This window comes from Protopterus annectens, chromosome 1.part0 (assembly GCF_019279795.1).
Source record: "Protopterus annectens isolate FY-2018-M chromosome 1.part0, PAN1.0, whole genome shotgun sequence".
In the NCBI taxonomy this organism is placed as follows: Eukaryota; Metazoa; Chordata; order Ceratodontiformes; family Protopteridae; genus Protopterus; species Protopterus annectens.
Genome location: NC_056725.1, coordinates 1,989,148,416 through 1,989,166,990, shown reverse-complemented (window position 1 = coordinate 1,989,166,990; position 18,575 = coordinate 1,989,148,416).

Here is an 18,575-nt window from a genome sequence, read left to right as displayed (position 1 = left end):
GTAGCAAATGCTGCATTCTAGGTTGTATCCTCATCTACATCCACCACCTGGTCCCCAGACTGCCAACACACATCCATATGTGCTATGACATAGTATGGTAGACCACCAGATAACCCTCAATTGGTGGACTGTACCTAGGCCTACATCAACTGTGCAAAATACCCATGTACAGACACAGCTGCATAATGTGCTATGCAATGCAATAATACCACTGTTTGTAACCAGCTCAGTTGTACACATAACAGGGTCCCTCAGATTTTGTCAGCATTAACACAGTCGACTGTTGCTGTACACCGGTAAAGAACACCCTCATGTTTGGATATAACCTAACTGTACCTGACCTGGATATGTACATCCCACACTCATACAACATAAATGACATTACCATAGCTTTCGTTATCCTTTCTATATACAGGTGGCTACAGTCATTACACACATGCACATGGCAGATAGCATGCTAACAGTGCATAAGGTTTGATATCTATGAGAACAGGGGTAATATTCCTTCTCTACTGGTCACCCATGACACCTATTATATCATACACCACCCCATTTGGCATGTATGCCTTTAGACATGTCCAACTAATGCAATGCCTACAAACATGCCCAAATAACAGGATCATAGGACCTACACAAGGTCTGTATTGACAGACTCAGGGGAATCCAGCTTTGCTCTGTATGTTCCTGAGTAGTCATAGGTGATATGTTCCTGACATGTACAGCCATGTGTGGCCACAGCTCCTTCATATACCCCATGTCAACAATTGCAAGTCATGCATGCTGTGTGCTGTCTGGACATTAGCCTTAGTACCACAATAGCCATTACATGCAGGGGTGAGATGTTTACAAGCCACAGACCTCGCATATGCTTGAATGAGTGTACTGCCTAGCTTTAACAGAGCACATTGCAGGCACTCTTCCAGCAAACATGAGGTGTGTGTGGCAAATATGATGTGCTCACTGTTGACCATTACAGTGCCCAGGCTTCACCATGGCACTGTCAAGTAACAGTCTGTAGGAGCATGACATGAAATAATGCTGTGTGTGTCTTGCTGATATGTGCTGTTGTCATATATGTACACTTGGCTACTCGGTGAATGTGGTGGTGTCCTACCAATACATGAATACAACATCCATTATGGTGCAATGCTCGGCTATGTTTCACACATGGTGTGGGGAAGGTGTGCAGTGTATCCTCTTGACCTGCTAGTGCACTTACTGATGTAGACCGCATATGTGTACATGTATTGATGTTTGTGTAGATTCCATGTGTGTGCAGTGTCTGATGTCTGAAGGTAACTGTTGTCTTAGTACATCATGCTGTTGCAATACAGCCTCAACATTGCCAACTGTATATGGTGATATGCTCTAAGTACAGTAAGCCGGTCATTAGGTATGGACAGATGTTTGGACATGTCTACTAAGTGGTGGGGCTTCTTCGCAGATGAATTATTACTGAGGACAGCTCACTGGTGTGTTACAACTAGTCCTAAAATAACCTGGGTAACTGCTAAAGTCAGGTTTTGTTAATTGAAGTGGAAGACAGACAATGTAGAATGCTGTAAGGGTGACACTGAAGGCAAACCTCATGACACCTGTAACAGCAATACCTCACCTGTGCATATATTGTGCATATATCTGGACAGTTGGCAAAGGAAAGATTCAGTAAGCTTTGTACCGGATGTGATAGTGATGTACTTCTGTAGTACCTATCATGAGATAGGCAGGTGTTTGATTCACAGTACTGGCACGTGTGGGTGTGTGTTTCCATATATATCACATATGGTTGGGAATACATCCCACATGTTTTCACTCTCCTGAACACTGTTGTTGACACCAGTACATTGTGAAGTGTAGAAAGAAAGGCATAGGCAGGTTGTTGAACTTCACACATGTAAAGTGTCTGGATGTGTGTGACATTGGTGTATATCTTTGTGAATGCCACAGCGTGTGTGCATGTGTGTGTGTGTGTGTGTGTGTGTGTGTGTGTGTGTGTGTGTGTGTGTGTGTGTGTGTGTGTGTGTGTGTGTGTGTGTGTGTGTGTGTGTGTGTGTGTGTGTGTGTGTGTGTGTGGCTGTCCGTGTGTATGGCTGTGCGTTCCCTGGAGTGAGGCTTTCCTTTACCATAGTGAAATGTTAATGCCCCTCTCCCCATCCACTCAATGCAATCTAGCATCCCTGTTGATATCATCAGTCTTAGAAGGGCATTCTAACTGCCTGTTAACATGTACACCCTGGGGTGTGACCTGTTGTTACATAGCCTACTGATGGACCCCCCCTCCCCACATACACTCACTGCACTGTAGTATCGCCATGTGTAATCTCTGTGGCGTGTCTTGTAATTGCGTAGTACTATAATGATGATATATATGCACATAGGCAGGGGTTCTCATCCGAACACTGGCAACTGTGTGTGTGTGTGTCAGAGTGTGTGTTACTGTGTCTGTGAATCCCTGAGTGTGTGAGTGTGTGAGTGTGTCTGTGTTTGCATGCTGTCATGGCAGTGGGTATTACTGCTTCCCAATAAGAAGTCACTATTTCTACTGGCCTTTACCCTTGTCATCTGGCATACCATTCTTTTACCTCCTCCACACTCCAGGTAACTATACCTGTGATGTCACCCACTATGGATGTGATGGCTCTGAACACAGTAGCTTACTACACAGCTATCATGCTCTTGGATCATTAGAACAGTAAACATAATTGAAACATGGGAGAATATAACTGTGATGTGGAAGCTACAAAGTGCATGCAGGTATTGTCATACTGACCTGTGGGTAGTCAACATGTTAGTATGGGTCACTAACCGCAAACACTGACAACCTCCAGCACATGCAACTACACCTGAAAGAAGAAGACAGAACGTCAAGATCAACATGCTGTTAGTGTTGTTACACATGATACATACTGTCAAATGTACAAAATGCATTCTAAAACTGTAATACATGGTATGTCTGCTGCCTGTCAACACTACTCAACAATATTAATCTACAATTATCTACCTAGTATGTTCACCCTGTGCATCAGACCATATGAACATGTCCCTGCACCAATGGTGTGGATGACAGGGATGTGGCACAGGCATCATCATATGCACAGAGTGATAATGTTTGCCAGAGGCCTAGATTGCGCCATTGGATGACATCATGTGTGTGTGTTAGGGCCTGTGATATCATTGGGCATGTGTGGATGTTATGTGTGTGTGTATGTGTTGAGGTGCCCTACATTTGTTTCTAGTGTGTGTGTATGCATGCACACAGGTCTGGCATGTGGCTGGCCTACACAGGGGTATTATTGACAGCTGCAGACTGGACAAGGCAGGTTTCACAGTTCATGGTGTCCGGCCATGGCCACGTGACTTGTGCCTGCCAGGGGTTGCATGGGCACTACCAGGCAGAGGTCCAAATTGGGTACTGTCTGATGACACATGTCCACTGTATTCATGTCCCTGTTGGGACCATCCAGGACCATGTGCACGTGGCCCGCTGTGTCCTGGTGTGGACTGCACAGCACCAGCTGCACTGCTGCTGCTACCGCCACTATGGGAGCGGGCATTTGCAGTAGCATGTTCACATAGACCTTCAACAGGTGATGTAGCTGACCTACGTCCACGTGCCCAATGCCTCACTCCCACCAGATGTTCCAGCACAGACATTCCACGCTCGAGGATTGATATGCCATGGTCAAGGACTCCCACCCTGTCACCCAATCGTCTATCCAAAACATCTTCAAGATGATGGTGAGCATTTGCAAATGCCTGGATGTTGTCAGTTAATGAATTGACAGCAGCCCTCTGAATCCTCAGACCTTCTCTGCTGTGCCATTCAGCATGGGCCTGTGCCTCCATTGCAGCCTGAAACATGTGTCTGGTGACTCCAGCTGATGTGCTTTGTCTTGCAGGGGCATGTTGGCCAGTGGTCCTACTACGAGCAGTGCTGGGCACATGCCTGTGTGGGACATCACCAGTCTGTTGACTGGGATCATGGTGTGCAGGCACACCTTCCATAGTCTCCACACTTCCCTGTTCCATGCTATCACCCACCAACTGTCCTTCCTCTATGGCCAGTGGTGATGGGGTATGTGCAGGCAGGGGAACTGTGTGCGAGGATGAGGGGGAGACAGGTGGAATGGCAACCAATGGCACAGATTCAGCTCCTGACAACCCTGCCTGTGCCTCAATCATACTATCATCATCACCACTGCTAGAGTCTGTGAGGACACTAACATCAGGTGAACCACAGGAGGGCAACACACCTACATCAACAACTGTGAGGGGAAGACAAGAACTGTACATTACAAGTTATACCAGACACACACAGACAGACAAAGAGAGACATATAGAGACAGACAGACAGACAGAAGCAGACAGAGACAGACAGACAGAGACAGACAGAGACAGACACACAGACAGACACAAACACACAGACAGACACACACACAGACACACAGCAGACAGACACAGACAGACACACACACACAGACACACATACAGACACACAGATACACACGCTACATGCAGGTGATATGGCAGATGGCATTCAGCATAGACAATTACAGTTTCAGCGTAGACTATAGTGGTAGTTATCATACATCACTGAGTTGCACAAAACAGCATGCATGTGTTATAGCAGACGGCATGCACCTTGCACAATTATAGTGGTGGTTAGCATACATACCTGTATTGCACCATTTGTGTTAGTAGCCTATGCCCCATACCTGCAACACAATGCATGCACTTTGCACCATTGCACCACACTCTCATGGTGTGTGCAACATACACCACATGTTAACAGACCATCCCTGACCTTTGTACATCTGCCACTGATGCTTTGTGTTGGTCACCACCACTATGTGTGAGGACATGAGCAGTAGGGTATGTCGACTGCATACTATGTTTGCCTGAGCCCTAGCTTGCATATCTCCCCCAAAGCAGTACATGTCTGTTCAACATTATTCCGCCTACCCTTCAGCTGAGTCTAGACATTGTGCATGTGGCTGTATACACATGTTTGACATGGCTGTCCCTACTTTGCAATGGTGCCACAGACCAGCACAGGTTTACAGTACACTGGCCTGCTGTGTGGCGTATGACCTTGCCAATCATATTTAGTATGACATGTCTTCTGCTGATGTGTTGAATGACATGCATACATGTGTAACACAATGGTGTCCTTTCCAATCTACAGTATGGTAATGGTGTCCAAATGCAGGGACGTGTTATACTAACATGTGCCTTCAGCTGATGCAATGTTGTCTGTCCACCCTACAAATATGCAGGGACATACTGCATATTGAGCCATGACTATGTTCACATACAATACATATCTAATGTGGAATGTGACCCACATCACTGAGGTGTATACACACTAAGCCCTAATGTGGAATGTGTGACACATGTCACAGAAGGGTATACAGATGGCACCCCTGCACATCTGCAACCATATTACTGATGCCTGGCAACTATGCCCACACATGGCTAACTTAGCAGTACTCTATGCCCCACATGCCATCTGTGTACCTCAAAAACATGAGGACCAGGCATGACAGTGATATCTGTCACCAGCAAGGTGAATGTACTGTATCTGTGGCTTGATGTGGTTGTATGTGTATGTTATACAACACATGTATGTATTTGGATACTGTATAGGTGAATGCTTCTATGGCGTGACACACTCAAGATGTTCAAGAAATGTTATGTGATGGTTTCATGTTATGCCTACACGAGCTGTGCACAGGCCTGTATGATGTTTAGTGTTTCACATCTGCAATATCACCATTACACAAAGGCCATAGTTGTATTGTGATGAGCCAATGTACAACAGGGTGTACATACATGTACATCACTTCTACTGTGTGTGTTGCTTCATGTCTCTGGCCATTCCCCATGGCCATGTGTTCACATGTTCTGTCCAATGGTTGTAATGGCCATCTTATTTCACATGACATTGTTATCCCATATGACATACACTCATAGATGTCATATGCTCCACTGAGGACAGGGTTATGCAGACAAAGGTAGGTATGTATGGGATGTGAGACATGTTTTGCAGGATAGTTGAGCAGTGTTGCAGTCAGCCCACTACATGTCAAGGACATGTCAGATAGCACATGACATTGTGTGACATTCATAGCAAGGGTATACTCCACAAGGGTGTATCCTGTGGGCCAGTCATACTCCAGCTCCAACACATTTAGAGTGTGTGCACACATATGCTCTCTGTACAGTACTGTTCGTATTCCCAACATGTGTAATGCTGATATGTGGTACCTGTCCCTACAGCAGAACACACCTCCACCATTGTATTCACTGTTGTCCACACGACTGGCAATGACAGTTTGGAAGGTTTAGTGTAGGTGTTTCATATAGTCTTCAATTGTTTCACATAGGTAAACACTGTGATGCATTGCAGGTCTGATCAGTGTTCATTAACAGGACCACCATACATTATGTGTACATGTGTTATAGCAGATAGCTTGCAATTAATATGTTCCATTCTTTATCAAGCCTGGTGAATAATAACAATCTCACCTGACACAGGCTGCTGTTGCTGCAAAATGCCAGAGGTACCTAAACAGGAGTGTCACAGCAGTAAGATCATTATCCACACCTGTGTGATAGCTACAGGGTGCAATGTCCATGTTAGCACATAAGCCAGTACAATACACTATACTATGGAGTATGCACATCTGTGCATACATAGAGTAGCAGACTATAGTATGTGGCATGTGTGCATACATGCCTAGCATATGATGTTACATTACATATTGTACAGTAACACATGTAGCTATGTGAAATATAGTTGTATTTTATGTGCAGTAGTTACTTACCAGGGAACTCCAGGCTCAGTGGTTTAGACACACCCACTTCCACAATACCAGCTAAAGCTTGTGGATGGAGGTCTGCAGGTATCCCCAGGTTGGCCAGTAGATCCTCGGTACGTGTGAGTGGGGGCTGGGTGAGTGGTCCCCCACCTGTTGCACCTTGTTCCCTGGCGATTGCATTAGCACGCTGTTTCACCCATCTAATGAGGTCAGTGCAGTGTCGGCGCACCTGCTGATAGGTGCGATTGTGACCACCAACATCATTTACCCTCCTGCAGAGTTTCTCCCACAGGGCATCCCACTGCTGTGCATCCTGTGGCATATGGCTGAAGAGCGTTGTGTGGTTGTCGAGGAGGTATGGAACGAGGACCTCATCCTCAAAGCAGCTGTATGCCAGCAGTCTGCTATGTGGCATACCTGGAAGACAATGATGGAGACAGGTCACAATAACTCACAGAGAAGTACAGCAGTACAGCTGAACATACATGTGTATCACATTTATTAAGCTTACAAATACGTCTTTGCAAATCTACATGACACTAACACCACTGACATGTATAGGTCACCCACATTTGACACTTACTGGTGATGTGATGTTATCGCCATATATATGTGTGTCATGTGATGATATTGCTCATACAACATGTGGATGTTGTCTTGACGTGGGCATGTCTGTTTGCCTGTACTGGTGTCTTTACCTATCAGCACATGCCTGGATGTGTTCACATTAATGCAATTGACCTTAATGCTGTGTATATGTCACATATATAGTCATACATAACCGTTAGGGACATGACCTGTGACCATGCAGACTTGCAAGCATGTATGTGTTTTGCCATATACATCTACATGGCACTGTACAGCTGTGTAGCATCCTGCCATGTATTGCCTGTGTTGCACATGTGTAACACATGGGACAATAGCTAGCCTGATGGTATTTGCAGGGTTGGATATCAACTATAGCATGTATGGTCATAGTGATCTAGTAGGCTATATGCCCTGGGCCATCTATGAGCCTAGGCAGACAGGTTACCTAGCTGTAGGCAACAGACAGGTAAGTTTCAGTGGCCAGTTCAAGCAGTGCCACAGAACTGATCCACAGGGTTAATGATATATTTGGCATGTGGTCATCATACCATGTCACAGAGAGGGGCAATGTGCAGCTTCGCTGGGCAGGGATGCATAGCATGGCAACAGTATGTCATGTGTATGGGACATAGATCTGTCAGGCATGTTGTGATCCTTGTACTACAAAGGTGGATGTCTATGATGTATGTGTTTATTTGGGATTAGGATGTGTTAAGTGTAGCATGTCCAACACCTCTGGGTTGGACATGGCTTTATTCAGGGTAGGCTGCATGCTACATAGTGCAGCTAGGGATTGGAAAGGGCAGTGTAGGCCATCTACACATGGGCAATAACCCTTAAAGGAAATATGTGATCTATTATGGGTCATATGACTCATCAGCTTAAATGTTAGCCCATACATCACAAGATGGGTTGCAAACTGGCTGAGTGACAGAACCCACAGGGTCAGAGTTGCTGGCGCCATGTCAGACTCAAAGCCTGTCACAAGTGGTGTCCCACAGGGCTCAGTCCTGGGCCCACTCTTGTTTGGCATCTACTTTTCCGAAGTACAAGCAAACACAGGAGGGTTATGGCTGACAAAGTTTGCAGATGACTGCAAACTGGGTGCCGTAGTCGAAAACACATCTGACACAGATATCCTTCAGAAGGGTCTCACAGAAACGGATGAGTGGTGCTAGAGCCATGGCCTAAACTTAAATGCCAAAAAATGCATAGTCATACCCTTCGGAAAAACAAGGTTACCCCTAGCTACCATATAGGTGGTAATCCTCTGAGCATAGGAGAAGTTATCAGGGTCCTGGGGTCCCAGGTTGACAGTAGCCTGTCATTCGCCACCCATGTAGCTAAAGTAGTTTGGAGACCTTCTACATTGCCCACCTTATCATGAAGGATTCACATCTAGATCAAGGGAGGTCATAGTCTCCTATACTCATCACTCATCAGACCAACGATTGAGTACAATGCCCCATTCAGAATGTATCTGACCCGACACTTGCAGCAGCTGGAGAGGCCACAAAGTTCCTCACCAAAAGGATAAAGGGTCTCAAAATCTGTCCTATGCTGCCCGACTGAAAGAACTCCAGCTCTATTCAGTCGCCACCGCTTGCTCAGAGGTGACCTTTGCCTGACATACAAGGTCATGTCTAACCCAGATTTGATGAATATGCTTCACCTCAAAAAATCTAGATCCATCAGAGCCACAAGGGCGGGAGACTTAAACCTCGACACGGCTATTAATAGGACGTGCTGGTGGGATAGATTCATCACCCAAAGACTCCCTATGCTGTGGAACAAAATCCCGGTATATGTGAGGCAGAGCACCTCGCTGGCCTTGTTCAAGAGAAATCTTGACCAATGGATGGGAGATCGCAGATATACTCCAGGGATTACCTCAGTGTCACTGCTAGACAGAGGCACAGCAAAATAATGGGTATAGTTCCCCATACAAAAGGGGTGGCGTAAGCCACAAAACTATGGGCTAGGCTTATAAATGCCCTCGGGCAGATAACCTAGTATGAACCTATGAACCTATGAACCTATGAGTATGGCTGAACAATGATGTCTATATTCCTGGATGGCACCCTGTCATGATTAGGGGTTCCACATATGACTACCTGTCTGGTGTGGTGAAGTAACTATTAAAGAAAAGTACTGTCCAGCTGCATCCCATACACACAGTTGCCATTATGTTGACCACTGCCTAGGTGGTAGTTAATGGGTACAGGGTTTGTAACATAGGGGATGACAATGCAATACTTAGCTGTCAGATTGTGGCCATACATCACACACCACACATCTGACACACTAAGGCCCTTCTGTATGTTGAACGCAGCACACATTGAGTCGACTATTGCTCCTAGTTCATAGTCATTTGCAAACATCAATAGGCTGATGCCTTCTGTGTTAGTCTGTGTGGTATAGATAACAAAGAGGGGGAGTACCAGGAATGACCCCTGTATTACTGTGGCTGGCACTGGTTTGATGTGTGTGTGTATTAGTCAGACACCTTCTGTAGTGTTGGTTCTGCCAGCAGTCCAGTTGCCAACCACTCCTGTGACATAGGAATATACACCTAGTTTACTGAGTGTAGCTGGAACACAGTATAGGTGATAGTGTCCTACAACATGGCAAGGTCATGATATGCAGTGCGAATCAACCCTACTGTCATCTACATCTGTACCGAGTACATCAAATATGTTGATCACGGTTCATGGCCGTACAGACCAGACTCATCAGGGTAGTTGTGCACTATGTCCCATTATCAATGGTGTCTCCCCCTTGTGGGGTGTGATAACTGTTGCTGTGCTCCATTTGGTGTGTACACAGCCTGACATGGAGCTATGATTGAACACAATGTGTATGTGGATAGCTGAATGTTCTTACATTTGTGTAGGATACACTCTGGGATGTTGACAGGTCCCATGAAAGCTGTATGTATGGCTTTAGAGAGTGTAGCTTGTACGTGTATAGTCATTAGTACAGGGGCCTTGTAGTGTACATGGATATATTACTAAGTGCACCTGTTGGGGGGAGGTGGGAGTGGGTTTAGTTTCTCCAAGACCCTATCTGGATGAACGGGCACTATTTTTGTAGGTGCAGTACTTCCCCTACTTAGCACTGTGCAACATGGCAGGTCTTGTCATTGCCATTACGATTAATGACACAGCTATAGAATGCTCTGTGCTTGGCCTCATAATATGGGGCTGATTAGTTTCACAGTAGTTTTGTGTGGTTTTATATGGTGTATCTACATCTTACTGAGGCTGACAAGGGATCACATACACTCATGTGTGTTCACTCTTGCAACAGTTACTACCATCTGTGGTACAGCTTAAAGCATGGTACCACCAGTTTGCCTTATTGTTTGTGTTGAATCCTGGTTCTGTTTCAATGGCACAATCACTGCACATATGTGACTGCTTAAGGCTCATTTGTGTAGGATTCAGCATTTGCACATGCATTGCCCATCTGTATGGGTGCCATGACAGTCACCACTCTGCTCTTAGGAAGCATAACATTGGCATTGGAGACTAACTATGTGTAGCATACTGTTAGCCCTGTTTGTGTGACTACTGTGATCCAGGACAGTGGGGTCGATGGAATCCAACATGCATTGAGCTCAGGTGTTGGTACATGAGGAGTCTTCCCAGTTCATAATGGAATAGTTGAGAGTAGCCATTATTATGGTTCTGTCTCAGACCTACTCTTCCCCATTACAGCACATTATGACAGTTGGGAAGTTCATAGGTTCATAGGTTCATAGGTTCATACTAGGCTATCTGCCCTGGGGCAATTATAAGCCTAGCCCGATTCTGTATGGCTTACACCACCCCTTGATTTGAGTATACTGTGCCCTTTTTAAGGTTTAGTTTACTGTGCCTCTGTCTAATAGTGACACGGGAGTAATCCCTGGGACAAACCTACGATCCCCCATCCACTTATCGAGATTCTTCTTGAAGAGATTCAGTGAGGTGCTCTGCCTCACATGAACTGGAATTCTATTCCAGAGCGAAGGGAGTCTCTGGGTTATGAACCTGTCCCTCCAGCAAGTTCTATTTATTTCTGTGCTGAGGTTCAAGTCCCTCGAGCATGTGGCTCTAAGGGATTTAGATTTACTGAGGTGGAGCATGTCCATTAATTCTGGATTTGACATAGCTTTGTATGTCAGGCATAGATCACCTCCAAGTAGGCGGTATGCAACTGAGTAGAGCTGGAGTTTTTTTAACCGAGCAGCATATGGCATCTGTTTGAGACCCTTGATCCTCTTGGTGAGATACTTTTGGGGTCTTTCTAATTGCTGCAGGTGTCGGGTAAGGTACATCCCAAAAGGGGCATTGTATTCTATGATGGGCCTGATAAGGGATGAATAAAGGGGCACGATTACCTCTCTTGATCTAGATGTGAAACCCTTTGTGATGAGGTGGGCTATGTAGAAGTTCTTTCTAACCACTTTGGCAATGTGGTTTTCAAAGGAGAGACTATCAACTTGGGTCCTCAGGTCCCTAATAACTTTCTCTGTACTTAATGGGTTTCCGCCTATGTGGTAATTTGTGGGCACATTGTTTTTGCCAAAGGGTATAACTATACACTTTTTGGCATTTAGCTTTAAACCATGGCGCTGGCACCAGTTATCTGTCTCTGTGAGACCTTTTTGAAGGATGTTTGTGTCAGCTGGAGAGTTAATTATGGCACCCAGTTTGCAGTCGTCTGCGAACTTGGTGAGCCATAGTCCTCCCATGTTTGCCTGTACCTCGGAAAGGTATATACCAAACAAGAGTGGTCCCAGGACAGAACCCTGTGGGACGCCACTTGTGACCGGTTTTGAGTCTGACATGGCTCCAGCAACTCTCACTCTGTGGGTTCTGTCTTTGAGCCAGTTTGCGACCCATCTTGTGACATAGGGGTTTATATTTAAGCTGGATAGCTTATCTATGATGCCCGAGTGGGGTATTGTGTCAAATGCCTTTGCAAGGTCCAGATAGGCTGTGTGGACTACCTTCCCTTCATCTATGGCTTTGGTGACTGTTTCAAAGATGTCAACCAGGTTCAAAAGGCAGGATCTGCCCTTGACAAAGCCGAACTGGGTAGGATCTAGTATCTGTAGGTCCCCAATGTCTTTGTTTATGAGCTCCATGATGATCCTCTCCATAGCCTTGCAGACTAAGCTAGTCAGGCTTATGGGGCGATAGTTTCCAGGGTCCGTAGAGGCTCCACCTTTGTGGAGTGGGACCACTGTTGCTGTACGCCATTCTGTGGGCACATATCTTGTAGTGAGGCTGAGATTGTATAGTTGTTTTATTTGAGGGATTAGTTCCTCTTGTAGTTCGTGTAGGACGCAACCTGGGACACCATCTGGTCCCATGGAAGCAGTGTTTTTTGCTTTGGAGAGGGCAGCCTTCACCTGAGCATCTGAGATGTTTGGGAGGCAGCCCTCTGCCGGGATAGATACTTGCTCTTTTGGGGGGGAGAAGTTTGCACTGAACCTGTCTGCCAGGATATTGGCGGTGTCTATGGGTTCAGTGTATTTTTTGTCATTTAGAATCAACTCAGAACAAGTCTGGGAGTTGCATCCCAGGTTTCTAACATAACTGAAAAAAGCCTTATGATTGTCTTTGGTGTCCTGTGCAATTTTTCTCTCGTAGCTGGCCTTGGAGGATTTTATGAGGGATCGTAATTTTTTGCTAGTACTGATCAGAGATGCCTTCCCTATTAGGGATTTTGCTCTATCATGTAGTAGCTTCCTCCTTCTGTTGTACAGTTTATTTATGGCAGGGGTCCACCAGACTGGACTAGCCTGCCTTTGGATGATTGGGTCTTGGTTTTGTTTGGGATAGCATGACCCATGCATTCCTGGAGATGTCCATAGAATGCATTTATATAGGATTCTGCAGTTTGGGCTGTAGTTTCCACTGGCCCTGTGGCCTTGAAGGATTCCACTTCGGTTTTTAGAATTGAGAAGTTCGCTTTTCAGAAGTTTTTCACTGTGGTTTTCTGGGCTACGGGTGGGGACGGGATGTGGACATCCAGTGAAATTAATTTATGGTCTGATCTTACCAATGAGGGATATACTTCTGGTGTGGAGCATAGAGTCCCCATGTTGGTAATGATCAGGTCTAGTATGTTGTCCCCTCTTGTGGGAGTGGTGACTAGTTGTTCCATAGCATTTGAGTTTATAATTTCCAGGAATCTTTGGGCTAAGGTGCTGGGGCATGAGCAGTGCCCCCAGTCAATGTTTGGGTAGTTGAAGTCACCCAATATAATGGTGTTCGGAGAGATCTTCATGTTCTCCAATGTTGTCAGGAAGGCCGAATGGGATTCCTGACTTTGAGAGGGTGGTCTGTAGGATGCTATAAACTGAAAAGCAGTCTTGCCCACTGTTAGTTGCACATGGATGGTCTCCGATACTTCGTGCAATGCCACTAACCTGGAGGTGTGGATATCCTTGATAAATATGGAAACTCCCCCTCCTTTTGTGGTTCGGTCCGGGTTTTGGGGCCGAAAAGCATGATACGAGGTATAGCCTGGTAGTGCTGGGGTGCTCTCTGGAGCCTTGAACCAGGTTTCTGTCACTGCACAGATATCGATGTTCTCCATACTGAGGAGAGCTTGAAAGCGTGCATCTTGAGGTTAAGACTTCTGGTGTTTAGCAGCATTACCCTTAGTTTCTTGTTCCTTGTGCTGTCTATGGGGTGGGTTTGACTTTTGAGCCTTGCCTAAAAAGGCACTATGGAGGTGGCAAGAGCCTTTGCCAATATCCGAAAGCCCAGTGGTGACAGGTGCAAGCCGTCCCTAAGCGAAGCGTGGCTTGTCGAGCATGTCATCCCAGGCTGACAGACACTGGATCCCCTTTGAATGACACCAAAATTTTAGCCAATTGTTAAAATCGATCATTTTGTCTTTGTACTGTGGCATCATTCTAGGTGAGGGTAAGATGCTGCTCAAGGTCAGGGTCATACCAGCCTGGGCTACATGATCAGAGAGCTCCTCTATGTCTCTTTTCATGTAGTCCAGCGAGCTACGTCTCAGGTCATTCACACCAGCATGTACAATGACTGAGTCATATTTGCATTTGCTTTGGAGTGACCTGAGTGCTTGCGTTATGTGTTGGATCCTAGCACCCGACAGGCAGCTCACCGTGACCTTCTCTTTATTCAGCCTGGTGAGCGGGACGTCAGTGTGTCTGACAATAGTCACCTATAACAAGAGTATCAGGTGTGTTATTCAGCCTTAAGGGCTGTGGCTGCTTGGCACACTGACTTTGTGGGTTATGTGTTGTGTGTGTTTTGTTTTGAGGTAGCATTTGCTTGGATGTCTGCTTTGGAGGTCTCTGTTGCTTAGGTAGATTTTTATTTAGAGCCTCCGAGTATGTTTTTGTGTATTTATGTGTTTGGTTCGCTGATGTGGTGGGACTATGTGATACTGGAATTGTGTTGTGTGAAGTTACCTTCTCCTCCTGACTGGTTACACCAGTTTTGAGATGAGAGAGCTCAGCCTCCAGTTTGGCTGAATAGTTGCATCTCTCACATATATTTGAACCTGTTTGGAGGAGGAGAGGGTTGTCCGTGTACATGAGACAGTTGTAACATTGCCTCAAAATTCCCAGATTCACCAGCTGGACTGGAGAGGAAACCATTGACTGACCTTTGGACATGCTAGAGTAACAGGGAAACTGAATTTAAGATGGACCAATAGAGGACGGGGTAATCATAGAGAGTATAAGAGTAAGTAGTGCTTATGGTTTAATAGTGCTAACTTGTAGGATTACTTAATTGGACCAGTGAAGGGCCTTAGAATGAGAATATGGTGTTTAAATTGAGCGATAGAGCAGTTCTAAGGGAAAAAGTGAAGAGCAGACTTTGTGGAGCCAGGAATAGTTTAAACCCAATTAGGAGGCGCTGCCCGTTGTTGTGCTATGCTCAAAAACGTGCAAAACCACGCAAAAGAGGGTTTTAAGAGAGGAAGATGAAGGAGTTTTGGAATTGACCCAAAATGGCCAATAAAACTACAGTTTCAAGTCAGTAACCACTCCCACAGGGGCAGGCAGGCTGCTCAATGTTTTTCACTGCCACTGATCAACAGAGAGACTTTCCTTTAGCCCAAGCAAAAAATGGCCTCACAGAAACTTACAAACAGTTCAAGAACAGCAAGCCTGTAACTGAACTTTTTTAAATCTCAGAAAAGTGGATAAAAAGCAAGATTTTGTTTTGTTTTTTTGTTTTTTCAGAGATAGCAGAGGTTAACAAGTATCAACAAGTTATCACAGTGCAGTAAATGACCCCACACAAGAGTGCTAGGCCAAAGACAGATAAAATGCAAGTTTTGAGAAAAAAACGATTTTAAAAATAAGTGCAAACAGGAAATTCAGTAAACAGCTCTAGGTTGTGCTCTAAATACAGTTACTAATGCAGAAATCAAATTTAACAAGCCAGAAAATGCTCAAAACAGGCGGCTATGCAGAAAGACTTAGCAAATAAACAGAGGAAAAATACTTAAAGTCTCAAAAGTGGCTCCTTCTCTCAGCATTTTCTCCTCTTGGTGGGTGCTTCACCAACAGCCAACAAGCCTGAAAAGACGCCAAAACCACGAGGCAACCAGGTTTTAAGAGAGGAAGATGAAGGAGTTTTGGAATTGACCCAAAATGGCCAATAAAACTACAGTTTCAAGTCAGTAACCACTCCCACAGGGGCAGGCAGGCTGCTCAATGTTTTTCACTGCCACTGATCAACAGAGAGGCTTTCCTTTAGCCCAAGCAAAAAATGGGTCTCACAGAAACTTACAAACAGTTCAAGAACAGCAAGCCTGTAACTGAACTTTTTTAAATCTCAGAAAAGTGGGAAAAAAGCAAGATTTTTTTGTTTTTTTGTTTTTTCAGAGATAGCAGAGGTTAACAAGTATCAACAAGTTATAACAGTGCAGTAAATGACCCCCACGGCCTGGTGGGTGATCTGTCTCAAGGTGCATTTTGAAATCCACTTTGGCACAAAGGTAGCTGCTCAGCATAATGCATCTGAAGTTATGCAACTGCAACTAGCGTGGGGGTGTACATATCCTTCAGGAATATGGACACACCTGCGGCCCGGGTGTTCCAATAAAAGATAACGGGCAAGAGGTGAGGTATGTGTTATAACATGGTCATGCAGGTGTGCACTCCGGAGCATTGAAACATGTCTCAGCCACTGCACAGATATGTTCTCCATGTTAGGCATTGACGCATGTGTGTCCTTATAGTGTTTCTGACATGTATCATTGTGTAGCGAGACCCGCAGTTTATTGCTTGGCTGTCCCTGTACAGTAGTGGACTTTCACTTGAACCATGCATGATGAAGGCAATATAGGGGAAGCATGAGCCCTAGGCAGTATCCAGATTCCCAGGGGTGACAGGTGCAGGCCCTGTCTGGCAAAGCATCATGGTCTGCAACCATGTTATCCCAGGATGACAGATACTGGATACCCTTTGACTTGCACCACTACACTAGACAATTGTGGAATACAATCCTTTTGTCCCTGTACTGCAGTATCATTCTGGCCAATGACAGAATGCTACCCAGGCCTTGGGACATACCTGCATGGTCTACAAGACCTGACAGTTCCTACATGTGTTTCCATGCAGTCCAGGCTACTGCATCACAGGTCCTGCACAACAACATGGAATATGCCAGAGCCATGTGTATAGTTCAAAAGGTGGTCTGAGTGTATGGGTATGTGGCTAATCATGGCAGACAGGCAGCTGACAATATGTATGCCCTCGTATAAGTTGGTGTGTAATATAGTGCTAGAGTCTGCATCCACAAATGAGTACTGTTGGGCATGTTTCCAGTCATGTGTTCTGAGGTGTGGCATAAGTATGCAAACTATGTCATACAGTTTGTGTATTTCGGTGTCTGTGTCTTCCTGCTTGGGGAGTCACTTGTTTGGCCAGATACTTAGACGTGTCTGTGAATGTGTGTGATTTCTGGTAGTGTGTGTGGGTGTCCTAACTGTGTTCTGGTAAGGGTATGTGTTGGTTGTGTTGATGAGCTGCAAGTGTTAACCTACACCTCATGACTGTCCTGTCCAGTCATGGCTGTAGACTGGGCTGCCTTCCAGCTTACCCCTGTAGCTGCATCCTAAACAATGTGTGGGGCATGGTGTTAGGTGGGTTTGGCAGTGTACATGGCATAGAGATTACATTCCCCCAGGATGGCCACATACACAAAGCTGACATTAGTAAAAACCAGTAGCTGACTAGTGGACATCCCTATATGAGCATTCAGTACTACAAGTACCAAGTACTGTATTTAGTTTACTTATTGCTTATGAAGATGTTTTACACAGTGATGCTCACATGTAATTATTTGTGTTATGGACGTGACAACACTGGCTATTACGGAAACATTATAGCTACCTTTAGCAGCAATCCTCCTCTGAGGAACACATCACATCCTGTTAGTTGATTACAGATGATGCAAGTGTCTACAGGTCTGTTTCCTTCTCTGGGTATATACTCACATATCCACGAGGACCATGAGCTCTGTTGGGCACAGACACCCACTCTTCAAACAGAGTCATGTATCAATAGACTCTGATGCCACTATCAACATGATCAGGACATAATCAGATAGTGTGAGCCATCACCTATGAAGCAGCTATTACACATGGGCAGCTGTCTCCTACATCTTACACTCCTACTGCAGATGTTACACTGGAGTTAAAGATGATATGCAACCTGTTTCATTGCCAGTGCTGTGCACTGCCTTACACACAGTATGTGCAAGCAGCTGTTAGGTTGGCAATGAGAGGTTGGGCTACACAAACCTGGTAGTTCAACCAGTGTGTCTGTACTCTCAATATCCACTCTATGTAAGTGGTAGGTGTCCACATAGCCATTTGGCTCAGCTCTGTAACAAGAGTCACTACACATTTGCATAGCATGTACACATGCACACCTGGTATTGCTTGCAAATGATACTAGAGAGGTGGATATTACATGTGTTATGTGCATGGATAGTTACCTGGCTCTTCCAATTATCTTTGCTATCATGCTGCTAACCTGTCAGATGACTACAAATGATATGTATCCTGTCTATGAGTATTGTAATTGACAATAGACATAACTACTGTTTGCATAACATAACATAACTACTATGCAGAATAGAATACAGATCTGCCTAGAATACTGTATATTAC